Genomic DNA, 21,727 nt, shown 5'->3' with positions numbered 1-21,727 from the left:
AAAGGCAAGCCTGGGAGGCAACTACTTTGCTTTTCCTCAGATCACTTTATGTCTATATTACAAGAGGTAGATTTTATAGGAAACTCCCCAAGGACTGAGACCTGCCAAGACTTTGGAGTATACCATAACTATTTAATGTGAAGGCAACAGAAGGGCGTCCCAGGTAGCTCAGTGGTGAAGAATCCACCTTAGACAGCAAGATCAAACCAGGCTGAAGGAAATCAACACTGAATATTCACTGGGAGGACTGATGTTGAAGCTGAAGTCCAACACTCTGGTCCCCTGATGTGAAGAGCCAACTCACTGGAAAACACCCCGACGCTCGCAAAGATTGAGGGCAGGAGAAGAGGGAAACAGAGGATGAGATGGTTGGATGGCATCCCCGTCTCAATGGACATAAATTTAAGCAAACTCTGGGAGACAGTGAATGACAAGGAAGCTTGGTGTACTGCAGTCCATGGGGTCACAAAGAATAAGACACAATTGAGCAATGGAACAACAGCAGCAAAGAATCTGCCTGCTAATGCAGGAGATGCAGGTTTGAGCCCTGGGTCAGGAAGATCCCCTGTAGAAGAAAATGGCAACCCACTCCAGTATTCTTGCCTGGGAAATCCCACGGATAGAGGGACCTGGTGAGCTACAACAGTCCATGGTGAGCTACAGTCACAAAAAAGTAGGACACAACTTAGTGACTAAACAATAACAAGGCAATATAAACAGAAAAGTCTTGAAAGCTACATGGTAGCAATAGTTATTTTTCATTTAGTAAATATTTTGTTGTTTATTAAAAAATATTTTATTTAACAGAAAATATTTTGTTGTTCAGTCATGTCCAACTCTTTTGGGAGCCCATGACTGTAGCCCGCCAGGCTCTTCCCATGGGATTTCCCAAGCAAGAATACAGAAGCGGGTTGCCATTTCCTCCTCCAGGGGATCTTCTTGACCCAGAGATGGAACTGGAGTCTCCTGCGCTGAAGGCAGATTCTTCACAACCCAAGAAACCCAAAAACAGTATTTATCAAACCTTGGTCATATGTAAGGCTCTGTGCTACCTATTAGCAAAAAGTCACATTAAATTCAAGTTCTGGATATCTAACATAAAAGAAACACTAAGTTCATCCTTTTGCATTGCAAAAACCAAAAACCAAACACAGCAACCCCCCCCCCCCAGCAAAGAGGAATCCCCCCTTAAGTTCCCCTTCTGTACATTCAAGTATTTGTAAACCTAATGGTTCTAAGTACCTGTACAATTATGCAGAGTTTAACCTAAGTAATATTAACAAAAATTCTGTTCAAGATCATAGATGCTTAAGTAAAACTAGAGTCTGAAATCGGAGCAAAGAAAAAGCTGAGAAGTAGAACGCAAAACTAAGAAATTAAATTGTGATAATGACTGCATTCATGAAGATAAACTTTATTTAATGGGGAGGGGCTCTGAAGTACTTATGAGTATTTCACATAAATTGATTAAAAGTCACTATAGAGTCAAATCTTAGTCTTTCAAGAAAGTAACTGTGTTAACACTGGTAAATAATCACAATTAAAAAAAAAAAAAACCTCGTCTACTTTGTTCTGAAAAGTTTTATTTTCCTTAAGAAAAGGGGCGGGGGAGGGGGCAAAACAAAACCAAAAAAGGAACAAACAGAAACCACTCTGAGCTGGCGACTGCGACAGGCCAGCCAGACACCCAGGCTTTCCGGGTCGTGCGTGGCTTTGGGATGGATGTCCGCGAAGAGAGCCCTGGAACCACCCATCACGTCCCACACCCAGATGCCAAGAAAGCAGCAGTCACGGCGGAGGCCCGACACACACAGGGGCTGGTGGGGTCGGGGCCCCGCTGCAGACGTGGAGAGGCCCTCGGGGCGGGGTATCGTAGAGAGAGGCACTGCGGTCGTAACCCGGTCGCCCAGGCCTGGGAAAGCGCCGGGGGCGTCCCGGGCTCGAGGGCACCCAGCACTCGCGCGGGACGCCTTGTCATGAGTCACGGAGGCGAGAAAGCAGGCGGGCGGGGGAAGAAGCTGCAGGATGGAGGGAAGCCCGACCCTCGGGAGGGAAGCGAGCGGGCGGGGAGGCCCCGACCTCAAGCGGGGAAGGGAAGGGGGGGGGGGGTCTTGCCAACCCACGCCCTGCCCGCCCTGCCCTCACCTCCATCCGACGCAACAGGCTCTGCGACCCGGTCCCGACCCCGGGGTCTGCGGGCTGGGAGGCGGGGGCAGCTGCCCGCAGCCATGACAGGCGCGGGGCGGGCCGCTGGCGGGCAGGGCCGCACGTGCGGGCAGCGCCCCCTCCCAGGCCTCCCTGGGCGCCTGCCCGTCCCCGGGCGCCGGCCCCTCACCTCGGCGGCCGCGACGCGGCCCGGCCTGCCCCGACCCCCCCCACCCCCACCCCGGCCGAGCGGCGGCGGCGGCACGTACTCACCGCCGCTCGCGGGCTCTCGGGCTTCGCCATGACTGAGGCGCCCCCGCCGCCCCGCGCTTCGACCGAGACTGACACGCGCGGCTGGCCGGGCGGGGGCGGCCTCAGGCGACCACCCGGATGACAGAACCCGCCCCCGCCTCTCCCCACCAGTTGAGCAGCGGTCGCTGCCCATGGGCGCCCCCGGGGCTTCCTCCCCACGCCTGGGGCGGCGGGTGGCAGCGACGGGTGGCGGCGGCACTTACCGGCGGCGCGGCCAGGCCCCCCTGTCAGCGCGGGGCCGGGAGGGAGCGGAGGGAGGAGTGAAGGGGCACCGCCTCCCCCGCGCCGCCACGCACCCGCCTGATTGGCCCAGTTCACTCCCCCAGCGCGACCCCACCAGCCCCTGCGAGCGGCACTCCGGCAGCACCGGCGCGCTATTTGCATATTTGTGCCCGCGCCGCTGATTGGCCCGGGCTCGGAGGGGCGGCCGAGGCCTCGGCAGCTCCCGCCGCCGCTCCCGCCGCGCCGGGCGCCCAGGGAGGGAGGATTCCCCTCTGTCGCTCCCCTTCCCACACGACCCGGCCTGACCTGGGGCGGAGGGCGGCGGGAGGCGGGGTCGCTGCCCGGCTCCAACATGGCCCCGCCACACCGCCGACCCAATCGCCGGTGCGGTTACTCCGGGAGCCCTGGGCGGCCTCGGGGCGGGGAAGTGTTGGGGCCGGGCGCCCTCTGGCCGGAGCGCGGGGCAGTGCAGTGGCCCGGGCTCTCCTCGCCGCCCCGCCGCGGCCGCCACGTCAGGCCGCGCCCTCGCGGCGGCCTCTCCCCTCCCCGCGGCCCCGCCGCCACGTCAGGCCCGGCAGGCACACCCCGGCCGCGAGCTGACCGGCGACGGGGTCGGCGCCTAGGTCACTCACTCGCTGGGCATTTCCCCGCCAGGCTGGGGTCCGCCGAGGAACCGGGAGGGTTTCCGGAGCCTCCCTCTTGACAAGGTCGTGATTTCGGACCCCAGGTTCTCCCTTCTGTCTGAGACGGCGGGGCACACGCCTGTGCCTTAAAATCGGGAGCCAGGAGAGTGTCGCCGCGATGATACAGCGATTCAGTCCAGGTGCTAAGCACCAAGCGCGAAAGGGGCGCCAGGCTAAGGAGAGACCCAGCCCCATGTCCCCATCTAGAGAGAGCGCGCGCACCTCAAGTGGTGGAGAGCCGGGCTGACACCTCGTCATCCCCATGATCAGCCCCGCGTTCTAAATTGCACAGCTCTGAAAGGAAGGAAAGAACAACCTTCTCCAACTCTCCCGCCCCCCCCGCCCAAAGTGGGGGAGGAACTGGTCCAAGACTAGGGAGCATACTAGAAAACCACTGGCTTACGAAGGCCTGGGGACACCTGGGTTCCTACTCAGTCACTAATTAACTGGGTGACCTACATTAAATCATAACGTGTCCCAAGGCCTCGGTTTTCCCTTCTGTGAAGTGAAGAGGCTGGACACATTTTCTAAAAGCCTTCCGATTCTAAAAATTCTACGGGTCTCTCAGGTCCTGAGCTGGCTTTAATACCCGATTAAAACTTTAACATCCATATAAGAACGAGAGAAGACAAAATAATGGAAGGTTACAAGTTCAGTCGGCCTTCCCTCATAGCTCAGTCGGTAAATCATCTGCCTGCAATATGCAGCACCCCCTTATGTTTGTTCCGTTTCCCATCCTAGGAGGGTAATAGTTAACATTCACTTTGAGAAGGGATAGACTACCCACTCCAATATTCTTGGGCTTCCCTTGTGGCTCAGCTGGTAAAGAATCTGCCTTCAGTGCTGGAGACCTGGGTTCGATCCCTGGGTTGGGAAGATCCCCTGGAGAAAGGAAAAGCTACCCACTCCTGTATTCTGGCTTGGAGAATTCCATGGACTGTGTATTCAGTGGGGTCGCAAAGAGTTGGACACGACTGAGCGCCTTGCACTGCACTTGGCAGTTGACAGAAATCTCTTGACTTTCTGTCTTCACAAAGAAGGATGGAGCAATGTCACTGTGCTTGTTTACGCCTGATCAAAATGGAATGGCTGCAGTATACAGACAGCTAGTTGCCAAGTAATTGCACTCTTTATGAAGGTTATGTAGATCAACACAACATTGTTTAGCTGAGATGCTGAACCGGGGTTGGGAGAAAACCCTGCTGAGGGAGAAGGTACAATTACAGTTTGGATTCCCCTGGATACTTAGTAACAACTACACGCTAGGATAAGAATACACAAAAAAGAGTCCACCTTTGAGCTCCCTACACTACTTATTTGAATGCCACTTTAGCTTGCAAATTCTACCTGCTGAGTCAAATCCAAGGCCAGTAACATCTCATTTATCTGGCAAGATACTCCATTTAAATGAAACCTTTATCCACTTGACAGAATTCCTCTCCCCAAGAAAACCCACATTTTCTTGAATACAACAGCCCTTTGAAAAATACATGGTTGGTGATTAAGGAGCATCGTTATCATTATTACCATTATTGCATTCTATTATGACCAATGAATGCCCTTAAAATTATGTAGATCTATGTCTCTATAATAAATTACCTCTAGAATGCTGTTTTATGATTACTTTAGATTTACATCTGTTTGTTTTATGTCTCCTTTCTCACTACTGGGCTGACACTTCTCCATTCTTCTACCTAACAACCTTCTTTCCTGTTTTTGCTTGTTTTTAATGATTCTATTGTACTATGAACTTAGACACAGATAAACTTCTATTATTAGTTTAGACTTTCAAGTTTTGAGTAATGATTTTCTGTGGGGCTGTCCTGTGCATTAAGCACATGAGGTTGTGTGACATCTGTTTTAACTGCTCAATAACTAGTTTTCAAGATTGCCGGGAGAAATATCAATAACTCAGATATGTAGATGACACCACCCTTATGGCAGAAAGTGAAGAAGAACTAAAGAGCCTCTTGATGAAAGTGAAAGAGGAGAGTGAAAAAGTTGGCTTAAAGCTCAACATTCAGAAAACTAAGACATGGCATCCAGTCCTATCCAGTTCATGGCAAATAGATGGAACAGTGGAAACAGTGGCTGACTTTATTTTTCTGGGCTCCAAAATCACTGCAGATGGTGATTGCAGCCATGAAATTAAAAGACGCTTACTCCTTGGAAGGAAAGTTATGACCAACCTGCTGCTGCTGCTAAGTCGCTTCAGTCGTGTCCGACTCTGTGCGACCCCATAGACGGCAGCCCACCAGGCTCCCCCGTCCCTGGGATTCTTCAGGCAAGAACACTGGAGTGGGTTGCCATTTCTTTCTCCAATGCATTAAAGCGAAAAGTGAAAGTGAAGTCACTCAGCGGTGTTCGACTCCCAGCAACCCCATGGATTGCAGCCTACCAGGCTCCTCCCTCCATGGGATTTTCCAGGCAAGAGTACTGAAGTGGGATGCCATTGCCTTCTCCGATGACCAACCTAGACAGCATATTAAAAAGCAGAGACATTACTTTGTCAACAAAGGTCCGTCTAGTCAAGGCTATGGTTTTTCCAGTGGTCATGTATGGATGTGAGAGTTGGACTATAAAGAAAGCTGCTGCTGCTGCTGCTGAGTCGCTTCAGTCGTGTCCAACTCTGTGCAACCCCATAGACGGCAGCCCACCAGGCTCCGCCGTCCCTGGGATTCTCCAGGCAAGAACACTCGAGTGGCTTGCCATTTCCTTCTCCAATGCATGAAAGTGAAAATTGAAAGTGAAATCGCTCAGTCCTGTCCGACTCTTAGCGACCCCATGGACTGCAGCCCACCAGGCTCCTCCGTCCATGAGATTTTCCAGGTGAGAGTACTGGAATGGGGTGCCATCGCCTTCTCCGAAAGAAAGCTGAGCGCCGAAGAATTGATGCTTTTGAACTGTGGTGTTGGAGAAGACTCTTGAGAGTCCCTTGGACTGCAAGGAGATCCAACCAGTCCATCCTAAAGGAGATCAGTCCTGGGTGTTCATTGGAAGGACTGATGTTGAAGCTGAAACTCCAATACTTTCGCCACCTGATGTGAAGAGCTGACTCATTTGAAAAGATCCTGATGCTGGAAAAGATTGAGGGCAGGAGGAGAAGGGGATGACAGAGGATGAGATGGTTGGATGGCATCACTGACTCGATGGACATGGGTTTGGGTGGACTCCGGGAGTTGGTGATGGACAGGGAGGCCTGGCGTGCTGCGGTTCATGGAGTTACACAGTTGGACACGACTGAGCGACTGAACTGAACTGAACTAGTTTTCACTTATTTCTTAAATCTTAGTAGTATTCTTGATAACTGAAGTTTCTGAATATGTGCACTCTAGAAAAACCATTGCAAAGGGTGGCTCTACATTTTAGGATTTAGAGGCTACATCAGTAAATACTACTTTTTGCAATTTAAATGAATAAGAATCAATAATCATCAACATCTAAATCTAGTAATAATGGCCTACTAGTTCCTCAGGCAATGGAGTATCCACAGCCAGGCAATAGCAATGCTCTCTCCAGGTCCCTCTATTCCACTCTAAAAATGGCTCCATTCCTGTCCAAAGTCTTTCAAACCCAAAAGACCCCATATCTGCAGACACAATGTTTCAGGTCTCTAGGAAGCTGTGCTTTGTCAGACAACTGTTCTTCACACCCTGAATGAAGCATTCCACAAGTGTATGCAGTCGGTACCATTTACTGAAATCTAACTAGTCCCAAGCACTGTGAAGGGTTTATAAGGGTTTAGTTAAGGAAGCTAGCAACTTCCAGCTTTGTTATGGTATTAATTACATAATTGTAATTTTATTTTACATTCATAGTGACTCTATGATAAAGGGGTTATTCTCCCCTATTTTACAGATGAAAAGGGTTCAAAATCTTGCCCTGGTTACACAATCACTGAGTGGCAGAGATAGGATTCAAACTTAAAAAAGCCTGTAACTCTTAGCCATTATACTATATCCCTCCCTGAGCTTTAGTTTCCAATTCCAAGTTTACTGAGGAAACGTACATTAACTAATTTGGCACCTTGCAAGGAGGAATTCCCTGCACAGCCATTTTGGTTGAGATTACCAAGAAAGGAATATCTCAAAATGTATATAGTGTATCAAACTTGGCATTTTCTTGCAAGTTTGAGGGGTATGAACCAATGCTCTGATACTGTGCACTTTGGGGAATAACTGGTAAAATCAAAATTCTAAGATGGCCAAACTAAGGATTAGACCCTACTTCAGTGAGACCTACAGAAGTGATGCCCACAGAACAGTCAAAACAACCTTAAAGAAAGAAGAAAGTTGGAGGATGCTTGCTTCCTGACTTCAAAACGTACTACAGCATTGCAGAAATTGGACAGTGTGGTACTGGCATAAGGATAGACATATGGATCAATGGAATAGGATTGAGAGTTCAGAAAAAACCCTTACATTTATAGTCAATTGATTATCAACAAGACTGCCAAGACATTTAAATTGAGAATGGCAACTATATGTGCTAGAGAATGAAGTTGGATCCCTACCTCACACCAAATACAAAAAAGAATAAATGAAAAGGGATCATAGACCCAAATGTAAGAGGTAAAACTATAGCACTCTAAGAAGAAAACACAGGAGTAAATCTTCAGGAACTTGGGTTAGGCAATGGTTTCTTATATATGATACCAAAAGCATAAAAAATAAAATATAAAATTGGACTTCATTAAAATAAAAAAAACTTTTGCACAAGCAACCAAAGAAAAAGATAGATAAACTGAACGTCAAAATAGAAAACTTCTGTGCTTCAAAGAACACTATTAAGAAAATGCAAAGAAAGACACCTACAGAATGACAGAAAATATCTGCAAATCATACATCTGATAAGGGTATAGTATCCAGAATATATAAAGATCTCTTACAACTCAGCCATTTTTTAAAAATCCAATTTTAAAATAGGCAAAGTATTTTTGAATAGACATTTCTCTGATGAAGATATACCACAGCCAATATGCACATGAAGAATGCACTCTAATAATCGGTAGTTATTAACGAAATGCAAAGCAAAACCACAGTGAAATACGACTTCACATCCATTAGGATGGCTATCATAAAAAAGACTGGCAATAACAAGTGTCCATGAGGATGTGGAGAAATTAGAACCCTCATACATTGCTGGTAGGAAAGTATTCAAAAAATGGTGCAGCCACTTTGGTCAATAGTCCTTTCAAAGGTTAAACATAGTTATTATATGACCCAGAAGCCCCAATGAGATGAACACATGTGTATAACTTATACATAGAAGTTCATAGCAGTGTCATTCATAATAGCTCCAAAGTGGAAACAACCCAAATATCCATCAAATGATGAACTGAACCAAAGTGTTACATCCATACAATGGAAAATTATTCAACCACAAAAAGGATTGATTGACTACTGCTACCTAATACAACATGGAAGAAGATTGAAAACATTCTGCAGAATGATAAGAGCCAGATACAAAAGACCACATATATGGTTCCTTTACATGAAATGTCCAGATTAAGGAATCAAGGGAGAAACGAGGTGGATTAGTGGTTGCCTACGGCTGGGTTGGGGAGAAAGGGATGAAGAATGAAGAGTGACTGATAATAGATACTTATGGGGGATGGCGGGTAATGAAAATGTTCTAAAATTAGATTGTGGTGATGTTTGTACAACTAAATACTACTGAAGTGTGAATTTTTATGGTAGGTAAATACTATTTCAATAAAGCTTTTTTTTTTTTACATTTCAATTTGTTTCAATTGTTTATTAATGGACCAGATTACAAAAATAACCCTAGTAGATACTTTAGTTCATCCTTCTAATAAGCTAAAGCTGTTTTTTAAAAAGTAATGCCTACCAGCAACTTCCAACTTTGTTACAGTATTACATTCATTAAATTCATATATTTATGTATACATATATATATATACACACACACACATGTTGAGCAAAAGGAGTAGATACATTTTAATTATATTTATCAATTAAGAAGCAAATAATTTTTTTAATCTGAAGATTATTGGAGTGGCACTGTTATTTCTCACATTGGGCTCACCAGTTTGGTGACTTTGGGGTAATTTATACGCATTTAAATACCCTCACCATGTATGTCTACCAGGTTGGGAACTGTGTTGGCTACAGAAGAAGGGATCGTTATTCCCATATAAATAATCATGAATTATTAATAATAAATACTGAACAAATGTGTGTAGATAAAATATTTTTTCATTCATCTTCTTTGACATTCCTTCACAGGTTGAGGCACTAAAGTAAATGTTCTTTCACAGAGTATACTTTTGTAATCTTTTACACATTTTATGTAGATTCATAACTTAAAATGTTTTTATGCCCCATTATATTATGGATTTCCATCTTTCTGCAATTATAAGTAGTAGCTTGAGGAGCTTAGATACTTTTCCACTTTAGGAAAAGAATCTGAAAGGAACTTTAGTTGGTTCATGTGTGTGTGAGTGCATGCACTCAGTTGTGTCTGATTCTGCGACCCCATGGACTATAACTTGCCAGGCTCCTCTGTCCAGAGGATTTTTCAGGCAAGAGTACTGGAGTGGGTTGCCATTTCCTTCAGTAGTGAGTAAAAACTAACTTCACATTAGCCCCTGGGTGTTGTGAAATTTCCTGAATTCCATGGAGAATACAGGTTGTTTTTAGAACAGGGGTAAAGGACATCACTAGAAAGCTCTTTAGCTTTCCTTTTCAGGCTCTTGTTCAAGCAAATAGAAAAGAGGGTCGGCTTTCAGTTGTAGTTTAGAGCACCTCAGAGATCAATTAAAAGCATGTTCAGCACTGTTTTCAAATCTAGAGGCTGCTGATAAAAACATCCAAAGGATATATTCAGCCAGGCAGCCCGTTCTTCAGACTCTTATCTTAGGCCTACTTAATCAGGGAAAGATCTTAGAGTCTCTAAATTGTATCTATTTTATCCCCTGCTTTTAGTTAGGAATATACCTCAAAGCATGATCCTACTTGACAGTTCAAATCTTTCACTGTTTTGATTTTCTACAGTTGCTTGTCCTGGGAATTTCCTGGTGGTTCAAGGGCTAGAACTGCACACTCTCACTGTCAAGGGTCTGGGTTTGATCCCTGGTCAGGGAACTAAGATCCCACATGCTTCATGGCATGGCAAAATAAAAAAAAAAAAAAGAAAACACAATTGCTTGTCCTAATCTTAAAAGAGATTTTGCTGTTTTCCTTGATAAGACATCCTGAACATCTTATTCCCTCTCTTTGTCCATCTGCTTTTCTTTGGGTAACATGAGCACTCCTGGAGAAGTTTCTAAATCAAGTTTGAGGGGATGAAATGTATGATGTGCAGCTGCTATTTAAGAAATTAATTCATTCAACAAATATTTAAAGAATATCTGTGAATGGGAATTCCCTGGTGGTCCTGTGGTTAGGCCTCGACACTTTCACTGCCTAGGGCAGTGAAAACAGGAAAGTCATAGAGATTAAGCATTCTACAGGCTTATATTTGATTTCTCCATTACAGATATTTGGGCTTCCCAGGTGGTGCAGTGGTAAAGAAACAGCCTGCCAATGCAGGAGATGCAAGAGACATGGATTCAATCCCTGGGTCAGGCAGATCCCTTTGGGTAGGAAATGGCAACCCACTCCAGTATCCTTGCCTGGGAAATCCCACAGAGATTTCTGGAGCCTGGAGGGTTACAGTCCATGGGGTTGCAAAGAGTCGGACACAACTGAACGCGCATGCACACACACACACACACACAGATATCTGACAAACATCCCACCTTCCAGAAAGTCTGGTTGGCTGGAGAACTCAAAAATAGTATGTCAGAGAGTATGTGGGTTCAATCCCTCGTGAGAGAACTAAGATCCTGCAAGCCTCATGGTGCACCCAAAAAAGAAAAGGAAGGAATACCAGTGAGGTGACAGGTGCAGCGCTAGGTGCTGGAAATACAACAGTGAAAAAATAGGCATGGTTCTTTCCCTGATGACAAGTTTTGTAAAGTAAATAAACACCCATGAATTAATTATTTTTACTAATTTCCTAATACTTAACTTACAGGTACTGTGATTGGTGTACTTAAAAAAAAAAAGTATGCTCTACATCATAGAGCCTAAGGACTAATGGAAACTGTAGACTTATATTTTTCTAATCAACTAGATTGTTTTAGAGGTATTATGGGCATCTTATTTCAAGGAGAAATCCATCCTGGTGCAACTGAAATCCATCTTGTCTTGTTTCAGCTTCAAAAAAAGAGAAAATTGTACCAGGTTTCCTGTGAATATTTCTCAACTTGTTTTTCCTCATTCATTATAGCCATGACTATTATTTGGTCACCATCTTTCCATAATCCTATTGGCCAGGTTTCACACTTCTTGTTGTGTCTTAGAAAGAGCTTAGAGAACTCATGTATTATTGCTAGGAATAAACTCTTTAACAATTACTTTAGTCTTGTATTTAAAAAAAATAATAATAATTGAATTTTTTTTCTTGCCTCATATGAATTTCTTCAGAAGGGCTATCTTTCTTATTAAGATCATCTTTTAAAAAGCACTTTTATTTTATCAGGGCAACATACCATCTCTTATGTAAAAGCATGAGGGGATTATTGGAATTCTTGGACATTCTGGTTGAGGGTACATATTAATTATAGTTGTTTTCTCTGCAATGAACCTCATGGTTTGTTTTATAGAGAATGAGTAACAACATGCCAACCAGGAAAATTAATTCCAGGTTACATGATTGAAAAAAAATTGTTTTAAATTCAAGAGCAGAGAGGCCTTTAGAAAGCTTTGCTGAAAATAAATCAGTGTAGCTTTTTATTACTCTGGTTACCATTACACAGTAAGCAGTTAGTAACCCTGCAATTTTTTTTTTTTTTCCCCGCCCTTCATGGCTTGGGGGAAATCTCATCTTAGTTCCCCGACCAGGGATTGAACTTGGGCCCTCAGCAGTGAAATCACAGAGTACTACCCACTGGACCACCAGGGAATTCCCAAATCCTGCACAACTGAAGTAGAAATCTTTATGAAAACAAAGAAAGGAACTGAGTCAATGTTTCTTAAAACAAGATATTCATAGAAATTAAGCCTCTCAGTCGGTAAACAATCTGCCTGCAATGCAGGAGACCGGGGTTTGATTCCTAGGTCAGGAAAATCCCCTGGAGAAGGACATGGCAACCCACTCCAGTATTCTTGCCTGGGAAATCCCATGGACAGAGGAGCTTGGTGGGCTACAATCCATGGGGTCATAAGCGTTGGACACAGCTTTGCAACTAAACCACCATAGGCACAAATTTGATTTCTCCAACATTACAGATATTTGACAAACATCCCACCTTCTAAAAAATTTGGTTGGGTAGAAACCTCAAAAACAGTATGTCAGAAAACTGAATTTCTTCCAAAAGGAGGCCAGATCTGCCACACTGATAAGACTGTATTTGAGTGATGGCTAACAACAAGGTAAAAGACTAAAATGTTAGGCCAAATCCTCTGGATATCAAATATATAATTGAATTTACCCCTTTTCACAGTTTATCTCAGTGTCACGGAGGTCTGCCTAGCTTTTTCTCACAGTTAGCAATTTTTGGCTAATCCTGTGGAGCCCTGTATCCAGCACACAGTACCCGGGCTCCTGGGGGACACTTCTCTTTGGGGTCCCTTTGCAGAGTGTGTGTTGTTTGGCAGGGACATGCTGAGCGATGTGTGCAAACTATAAGTAATGTCAGGCTAGAGTTTGCTCACTCTCTGCCACTCCCCTTTCTAGATAAACGAAAGGGACTGCAGGCTTTTCTGTTCCTCAAACACACCACTCTCCTTGGCTTGGGATTTTTTTCACCCTCTATTCCCTCTGCCTTACCATAGGCTCTGGGTTCAGCGGCTCCTTCAGGTTTTGCAAAAATGGTTCCTCTTAGAGGCCTTCCTTGATGCCTAATTACTGACTGTGTTTGCTTCTTAACACCACAGTCGTGTTTGTGTGTTTGCCTCTGCCCACTAGAAAGCAAGATTCTGGAGGCTGAGGCAGGGTCAGTCTTGCTCCTGGAAGTATTTTCAGCACCTAGAACACTGGTGCTCAAGAAATGTGTATTTTCACTACTGTATTTATAATAGATAACCAACAAGGACCTACTATATAGCACAGGGAACTCTCCTCAATATTCTGTGATAACCTGAATGAGAAAAGAATTTGAAAAACAATAGGTACACTTATATGTATAACTGAATGACTTTCCTATACACCTGAAACTAACATGTTCATCAACTATGCTCCAACATAAAAAGCTCTCACTAAAAAAAAAAAAATATCTATTTTATACTGATGAACTGCTTACCCAACATATCTGTAATGTCCTGGCAGGAAGAACTGCTGTCATTTGGGGTTATCCCACCTGGTTTTGAACAAGATACTGGAAGCCTCAACTGGAGATCCTCAAGCCTTATTGCATACTAGTATCACTGGGGAAACTTAAAAACTATCTTTGCTTAGACCCAGCCCCAACCTAGGGGTGATGGGTCTCAGGCACCAGTATGTTTTATTTTTTTGTTTTATTTTTTTTTAATTTTTCCATTTATTTTTATTAGTTGGAGGCTAATTACTTTACAATATTGTAGTGGTTTTTGCCATACATTGACATGAATCAGCCATGGATTTACATGTGTTCCCCATCCCGATCCCCCCTCCCGCCTCCCTCTCCATCCCATCCCTCTGGGTATTCCCAGTGCACCAGCCCTGAGCACCCGTCTCATGCATCCAGCCTGGGCTGGTGATCTGTTTCACCCTTGATAGTATACTTGCTTCAATGCTGTTCTCTCTGAACATCCCACCCTCGCCTTCTCCCACAGAGTCCCAAAGTCTGTTCTGTACATCTGTGTCTCTTTTTCTGTTTTGCATATAGGGTTATCGTTACCATCTTTTTAAAATCCATAGATATGATGTTTTAAAAGCTCTTTGTGTCTTTGCTTGTGTAACCAAGGTAGAAAGTACTGGTCTAAGTGACATGGAACTGAGTAACTACCCAACTGCCATGTTCTTGTCCTCTAGGTGGGTCATTCCTGTGTCACCGCTGTTTAGGGAAACTCAAAGTGTTCTTTAGACTACCTTTGTGGCTTCTGAATATCTGCCTTGCTATCACAAAGGGGCAGAATTAGGCATAAACCAGATGAAAAATTAACCTCTCAGGAAAAAGACAAGGTGTCCAAGTAACCTAGGTTCATCTGTTAGTTGTTATTTAGTCTCTAAGTCATGTCCAACTCTTTGTGACCCAGCTAGGCTCCTATGTCAATTGGATTTCTCAGGTAAGAATACTGGAGTGGGTTGTCATTTCCTACTCCCAGGGATTCTTCCTGACCAGGGACTGAACCTGCATCTCCTGCGTTGGGACAGGAGGATTCTTTACCACTGAGCCATCTGGGAAGCCCTCATCTGTTAATACGTGCTCTGAAAACCTCAAACTCAAAGGGGAAAGTTCCAGCACTTTTCTTCCTTCATAAAAGAAAGTCATCAATAAACTTCTTCATTTAGCTGTAGAAATCAGAGGCAATCATTCAAGTGCAAAGCACGCAAAAAAACAATGCTCCCAGAAGAGGGATGTGTCCAAATTCCATCCTCTTCTTTGTAAGAAATAGGGACCAAGTAGTGGTTGGTTCAGAAACACTTGTCCAAGGACTTCCCTGGTGGTCCACTGGCTAAGACTCTGAGCTCCCAATGCAGGGGACCCGAGTTCCATTCCAGGTCAGGGAACTAGATTCCACATGCTGCCACTAAAGATCTCACGTGGTTCAATGAAGACCAAAGATTCCCTGGATTGCAACTAAGACCCAGGACAGCCAAATAGATACATAAATACTAAAAAAAAAAAAAAAAAAATGGAAAAGAAACACTTGTCCATACTTTTTGTTATGGCAAACTCTAAACTTTTAGACCTTACATAAAATTGGGACCTCCACTTTTTTCTTTTTAAGGAAAAGCAACTGTTATTGGTATTTTCCTCAAATTGTACAACTTAATAAACTGTTTTCTTCTTTATTTTTCAAAACCACCATCAGAACTGTTCACAAAAGCTAGATTCATGCTAAACGTCAATGTTGTTTCCCCTCCAGTTAGAAAACCTAAACAACTATAGTAAAATGAGCGTGCACACAGGATTAGAAATAGGAATATTTGAGCTACCATCCAGGCCCTATCACTTGCCAACTGATCAGCAATCTTTCTGGCCCGTTAAATGAGAATCAGAACACCTATGCTCCCTGCCCCACGTCATTGTTTCTTGCTAGCAATATTCACAAACTTTCTCTGAAAATGTTGCGGTGTGCAAATGAAAATTACTGGGTGGGAGGGAGGCTCAAGAGGCAGGGGATTCATGTTGTTGTATGGCCGAAACCAATACAACATTGTAAGGCAATTATCCTCCAATTAAAAAATTAATTAATTTAAAAAAATGAAAATTCCTGGTCTTCCGTCTTACAGTGAACTTTTAAGCAAAAAAACAAACAACTACAAAAAACCAGTGGTTACAGTAATTAGAAATGTTGACCCAGGATATACTAGGTGTCCAGCAAAATGCTGAAGAAGTTGTTCCTGAATCCATTAAACCAGAACAGTAGGTAGATCACCCAACAGGGAAAGCCATTTCCTCTGCAACAGGAGAAACTCAGCTCGGCCAAATCCAGACATGACACAATAAATCCACTTATTCATCCCCCAAAGTCTGTTTCCACCCCTTAAAGTTCCTTCATCTCCCGCAAAAGATGTCCAGGCTATGGAAGGGATTATTTAAAATCAGAGACTTTGGGGTTTCCCTGATGGCTCAGGAGTACAGAATCCACCTGCCAATGCAGGAGACAGGGGTTCAGTCCCTGACCTTGGAGGATCCCACATGCCGCAGGGCAGCTAAACCCGTACACCGCAGCTACTGAGTCTGTGCTCTAGAGCCCAGGAACTGCAACTACTGAAGCCCAAGAGGCCTAGAGCTTGGGTTCCCCAATGAGAAGCCACCCTCCTGCCACAAAAGAGGAGGCCCCTCTCGCCACAACTGGAGAAAAGCCCAAGCAGCAACAAAGACCCAGCACAGCTAAAAATAAATAAATAACATTATTTAAAAATCAATAAATTCAGAGAACCTCTAATTTAGTCAAGATCAGGGCACTGAACTTGAATCACTATGAGTTTAAAATTCTATTCCAGGCTAATTCCAGGGTAATTCTATTCCAGGTAAATTGCTGATACAATTTACCAAGTCATATGAACCAAAAAAAGCTTTGTTGTTGTGTTTAGTCACTAAGTCATGTTTGATGCTTCTGCAACCCCGTGGACTGTAGCCACCAGGCTCCTCCGTCCATAGGATTCTCCAGGCAAGAATACTGGAGTGGGTAGCCATTCCCTTCTCCAGGGGATCTTCCGAACCCAGGGACTGAACCGAGGTTCGATCCAAAACCAGGGATTGAACTGAACTGATGACTCTACTGTATATGTATACATAGTATCACAGAAGAACACATCTGCGGGCTTCCCTGGTGGTCCAGTGGCTAAGAATCCACCATCCAATGCAGGGGACAGGGGGTCCATCCTTGGTCAGGGAACTAAGATCCTACATGCCATGGGACAACTAAGCCCACACACCACAACTAGAGACTCCATGTGATGCAAATAAAGATTCCATGTGTCACAACGTAAGACCTGATGCAGACAAATTAATTAATTAATTAAAAAAACAAAGCCAAAAACAAAACCCACCTCTCTTCATCAAAGCAAAGATTTTTTTCAGTTCAGTTCAGTTCAGTCGCTCAGTCGCATCCAACTCTTTGCGACCCCATGAATCGCAGCACGCCAGGCCTCCCTGTCCATAACCAACTCCCGGAGTTTACTCAAACTCATGTCCATCGAGTCGGTGATGCCATCCAGCCATCTCATCCTCTGTCGTCCCCTTCTCCTCCTGCCCCCAATCCCTCCCAGCATCAGGCTCTTTTCCAATGAGTCAACTCTTCGCATGAGGTGGCCAAAGTATTGGAGTTTCAGCTTCAGCATCAGTCCTTCCAATGAACACCCAGGACTGATCTCCTTTAGGATGGACTGGTTGGATCTCCTTGCAGTCCAAGGGACTCTCAAGAGTCTTCTCCGACACCACAGTTCAAAAGCATCAAGTCTTCGGCACTCAGCTTTCTTCACAGTCCAACTCTCACATCCATACATAACCACTGGAAAAATCATAGCCTTGACTAGATGAACCTTTGTTGGCAAAGTAATATCTCTGCTTTTTAACATGCTGTCTAGGTTGGTCACAACTTTCCTTCCAGGGAGTAAGCGTCTTTCAATTTCATGGCTGCAGTCTCCATCTGCAGTGATTTTGGAGTCCAGAAAAATAAAGTCAGCCACTGTTTCCACTGTTTCCCTATCTGTTTGCCATGAACTGGATGGGACTGGATGCCATGATCTTAGTTTTCTGAATGTTGAGCTTTAAGACAATTTTTTCACTCTCCTCTTCCACTTTCATCAAGAGGCTTTTTAGTTCCTCTTCACTTTCTGCCATAAGGGTGGTGTCATCTGCATATCTGAGGTTATTGATATTTCTCCCAGCAATCTTGATTCCAGCTTGTGCTTCCTCCAGCCCAGCGGTTCTCATGATGTACTCTGCATGTAAGTTAAATAAGCAGGGTGACAATATACAGCCTTGACGTACTCCTTCTCCTATTTGGAACCAGTCTATTGTCCCATGTCCAATTCTAACTGTTGCTTCCTGACCTGCATATAGGTTTCTCAAGAGGCAGATCAGGTGGTCTGGTATTCCCATCTCTTTCAGAATTTTCCATAGTTTATTGTGATCCACACAGTCCCCTCAAAACAATCTACTGAACTGGGTCATGTGTCTAGTCTTCCCAAACTCTTTATTGGCTGCATGTTGATTTGGTTTATAAGTGTAATAGCAGGCAAAACAGACAAGCTGCGGTAGACCAATGGAGAAAAGTCCTATCATTCTGATTAGGTGCAGGCCTCATAGAGTTTGCAAAACTTACCTAGTAACATCTTACTGATACTGATAAACTAATTCAATGATTTTGAAATCTTTCTGAAGACAAGGAACTTCTTTCTTTAAAAAGATTATTATTATTATTATTATTTTCAGAAGCTCAAGATCTAAAACACAGAAAAGCAGAAGTCCCAAATGCAAAAAGAGAACCAAGGCCAAGGAGCCTTTCTGTGAGCTTAGGCACCCTCTGCCCTTCCCCACCCTTAGAAAGGCATCTTTGAAGACTTCCTGGGCTTGGAGGGGGACATTTTGAAAAATCCCTTCAGTCCAGCCCTTCATTCTGCAGATAAGGAGATTAAACCCCAAGAAATCCACTCAAGGTGGCTCTGTGAGTCTATGAAAGAACCAACCCTGGGACCCAGGCCTCTGACTTCTCTGTTCAGCATTTTCTTGACTCAAAGGTTACTCGTTTTGAATTTTTCAAACAGCATAGCTGGGAAATTTTGATTTATTTCCCAAGATAACTGGTTAAATAGGTGAGGCAGAACCTTGGCACAGCTGGTCAACTCTCTAAAAAATTTATCTTCTTAATAGAAGGTTGACCAGATGTCCCTCTTCTGTCTACCTCTGCTATCATGTTCTGTGGTGTACTGAAATTCTCTGTTTTATACCAGACATCATAAATGGCCTGCACAGTATATCCAACTCTCTTGGGCTGGTTGCCCTCATTTAAAAATCAGAAGATTTTTGCCTAGAAATGTGGATTTCCAACTTCTGCTGAAAATGGAGAAATCCTAGCAATACTGAATTCTCATTCCTAGGTAACACTCCCAGGAGCTGAGAAGAGGCCGGCACTCTTTGGTGTGTCTCAGTCCCCACCCATCCCTACCTGCTTGTGTCCATTACCGTCTATCCCCTGTAGGCATTTGAGTTTGTGACCCAGGGTCTAAAGCTTTTCTCTATAGAAGCTTTTTTCCTTTTTTTTGAGAATGGAACTTATAGAACTTACAGAAACAAAGGTAAACCTAAGAATCGGACACAGGGGATAATCTCATTTCAAAAGATGAGGTGAGGCCTCCTCCCTGGCGGTCCAATGGATAAAAATCCACCTGTCAATGGAGGGGACACAGGTGTGATCCCTAGTCCAGGAAGATCCCGCATGCTCTGGGCCAATTAAGTCCCAGCACCCAAGCGACTGACCTTGGATGCTGCAATTAACGAAGCCCGAGCACTCGAGAGCCCACGCTCTGTGACAAAAGAAGTCACTGCAAGGAGAAACCCCCGCATCACAACTAGAGAGTAGGCCCCACAACTAGAGAAAAACCCGGGTACAGCAACAAAGACCCAGCGCCGCCTTACAGTTAAAGAAAAAAATGAGGTGAGTGTCACCACATATAATGCTGCTCTCTTTCATTGATTAAAGACTAAACTTTAGAGTGTCCTGACTCATTTATTTTTCTGAGGGCTGTTAAAATACCCACAGACTAACAGAGTTCCAAGGCTTAGCATTGCTTCCCTGTGTGTCCCCTTTTATATGACTGTCTGTAGCGCGACTCCAAACCCTCCGAGCCCCTCGGGAGATGCTTTATTAAACCACACATCAGCCTGTTTCCTATATCCCAGGGCACCTCCCTCAGCGCTACCGTTAGGAGGAATCACGCCCAGGACTGGGCAACACCGGTGGAGAGACAGCAGGCAAAAATGAGACAATTCCTAAGGAGCATTCAGTCCTCAGCTCCCAGCTGCGGCAACCCCGGGCCTCCTGTCACACTCTTGCTCTCTGCGCGTCCCCAGATCTGTGATCGCCTCACACACCTCTACCAGTTCAATAACCTTACTCTATGCCCTCACTAAAATTTACAAAAGCATCGGATAAACAGGTTCACCCTAAGGTTTTTTTTTTTTTTTTTACAATCAATAAAACTTTTATTATGGGTTCTGATATTATTTCCAAGTGGTCTAATTGGATTATACTAAGGATAATGTAAAAGAATATATTTATGTTAGATATAAATATATTTTGTTTTTGTCCCATTCTTGATACTATTTTCTGCATATTTTAGGATAAGTTTTTTTTTTTTTTAATCTTTAGAAATTTTTTTTTTTTTTTTTTTTTAATTTCAACTACAGAGGGCAGGTCTTTATTCCCAATCCCGATCCCCCCTCCCACCTCCCTCTCCACCCGATTCCTCTGGGTCTTCCCAGTCACCCTAAGGTTTTAATAGTTCAGAACTGTGCATTTTTAAATTATTTTTTATTGGAGTATAGTTGCTTTACAATGTTATGTTAGCAAAACTGGATATTTTTTATTTTAGCTTTTCAACCTAAGTGCGTATCACTAATGACAGAATTTTAGGGATCATGATTAGTTGATGAAAAGAACAGCTGGAAACAAAAAAAAGGCTTACTTTCAAATTATACCACAAAGGAGGAGGTTTATTTACTTTGTGCCTGAAGGGTTACCAGTTATACCACCTCCCCTCCTTCAGGATGTTGTTCAAATGCCACTCTCTCAGTGAGGCCTTCCCAAAACACATAAATTAAAATTATGACCACCCCCCCCCCGCCCCCACACTCCCTACTGCATCCCTTGTATCTCCATATCACTTAGCACCATTTGATACACTGTATCTCATTGTTATTGTTGTTTACTGTCTCCCTGCCTCCAATAGAACGGAAGCCCCCATGGGACCAGGGTCTCTGTCTGTCCACCACATCCTCTGTGCTGTGGCAGTGCGGGGTCCACAGAAGATGCTCCACAAAGGTTTATCAAACAAATGAACTTGTCACGTGTCATGCCCAGGCCTCAGGGTGACAATTATTTACATAGTCAACAGTTAGATACATAGGAGAACTTCTTGATGATGAGAGTGGCTACATATTTTAAAGCTGGAAGGGTGCTCAGAAGCTGTGATGTCTTTCCTTCCAAAAGCTGAAGTCAGTCGCACAGTCGTGTCCGACTCTTTGCAATTCCGTGGACTGCAGCCTGGTCCCGCTCCTCTGTCCATGGAATTCTCCAGGCAAGAGTACTGAAGTGGGTTGCCATTTCCTTCTCCAGGATCTTTCTTTTACATGTAAGTATACATACATCTATCGGGCTTCCCTGGTGGCTCAGACAGTAAAGAATCTGCCTGCAATGCAGAAGACCCGGGTTCTATTTTGGGTGGGGAAGATCCCCTGGAGAAGCGAATGGCAACCCACTCCAATATTCTTGCCTGGAGAATCCCAGGGACAGAGAAGCCTGATGGGCTACTTGTCCGTGGGGTTGCAAAGAGTTGGACACACTGTGTGATTAACACCTCCACTTTCATACATAATATGTTTGAAATATATATATATATACCAAACAAATATACATATTTCCTTTCCTAAATATTTTTAAGGATGAGATACAGTCTTCTTTTTTTTTTTTAATCTGGAATTG

General features: G+C 44.3%; 1 protein-coding gene across 14 annotated transcripts in view; it reads right to left on the bottom strand.

Moving 5' to 3' along the window:
- Positions 1-21,727, bottom strand: part of CHD9 (chromodomain helicase DNA binding protein 9) — a 219,550-nt gene that overhangs the window by 152,922 nt on the left and 44,901 nt on the right. For 6 of the 14 annotated variants that reach the window (XM_043898456.1, XM_043898469.1, XM_043898465.1 and 3 more), the window contains exon 1: positions 2,661-2,805. The exons of 4 other annotated variants lie outside the window; for them this stretch is intronic. The gene's annotated coding sequence lies outside the window, so the exon portion shown is untranslated. Of the gene's footprint in view, positions 1-2,145; positions 2,383-2,418; positions 2,555-2,660; positions 2,806-3,311; positions 3,539-3,584; positions 3,609-21,727 lie in introns of those variants that run through there. 4 more of the 14 variants (XM_043898462.1, XM_043898459.1, XM_043898457.1 and 1 more) reach the window with 4 other exon arrangements.

Source organism: Cervus elaphus, chromosome 4, assembly GCF_910594005.1.
Source record: "Cervus elaphus chromosome 4, mCerEla1.1, whole genome shotgun sequence".
NCBI lineage: Eukaryota > Metazoa > Chordata > Mammalia > Artiodactyla > Cervidae > Cervus > Cervus elaphus.
The sequence above is the reverse complement of the archived record's forward strand: the minus strand, read 5'-3'. Positions and strand labels throughout refer to the sequence as shown.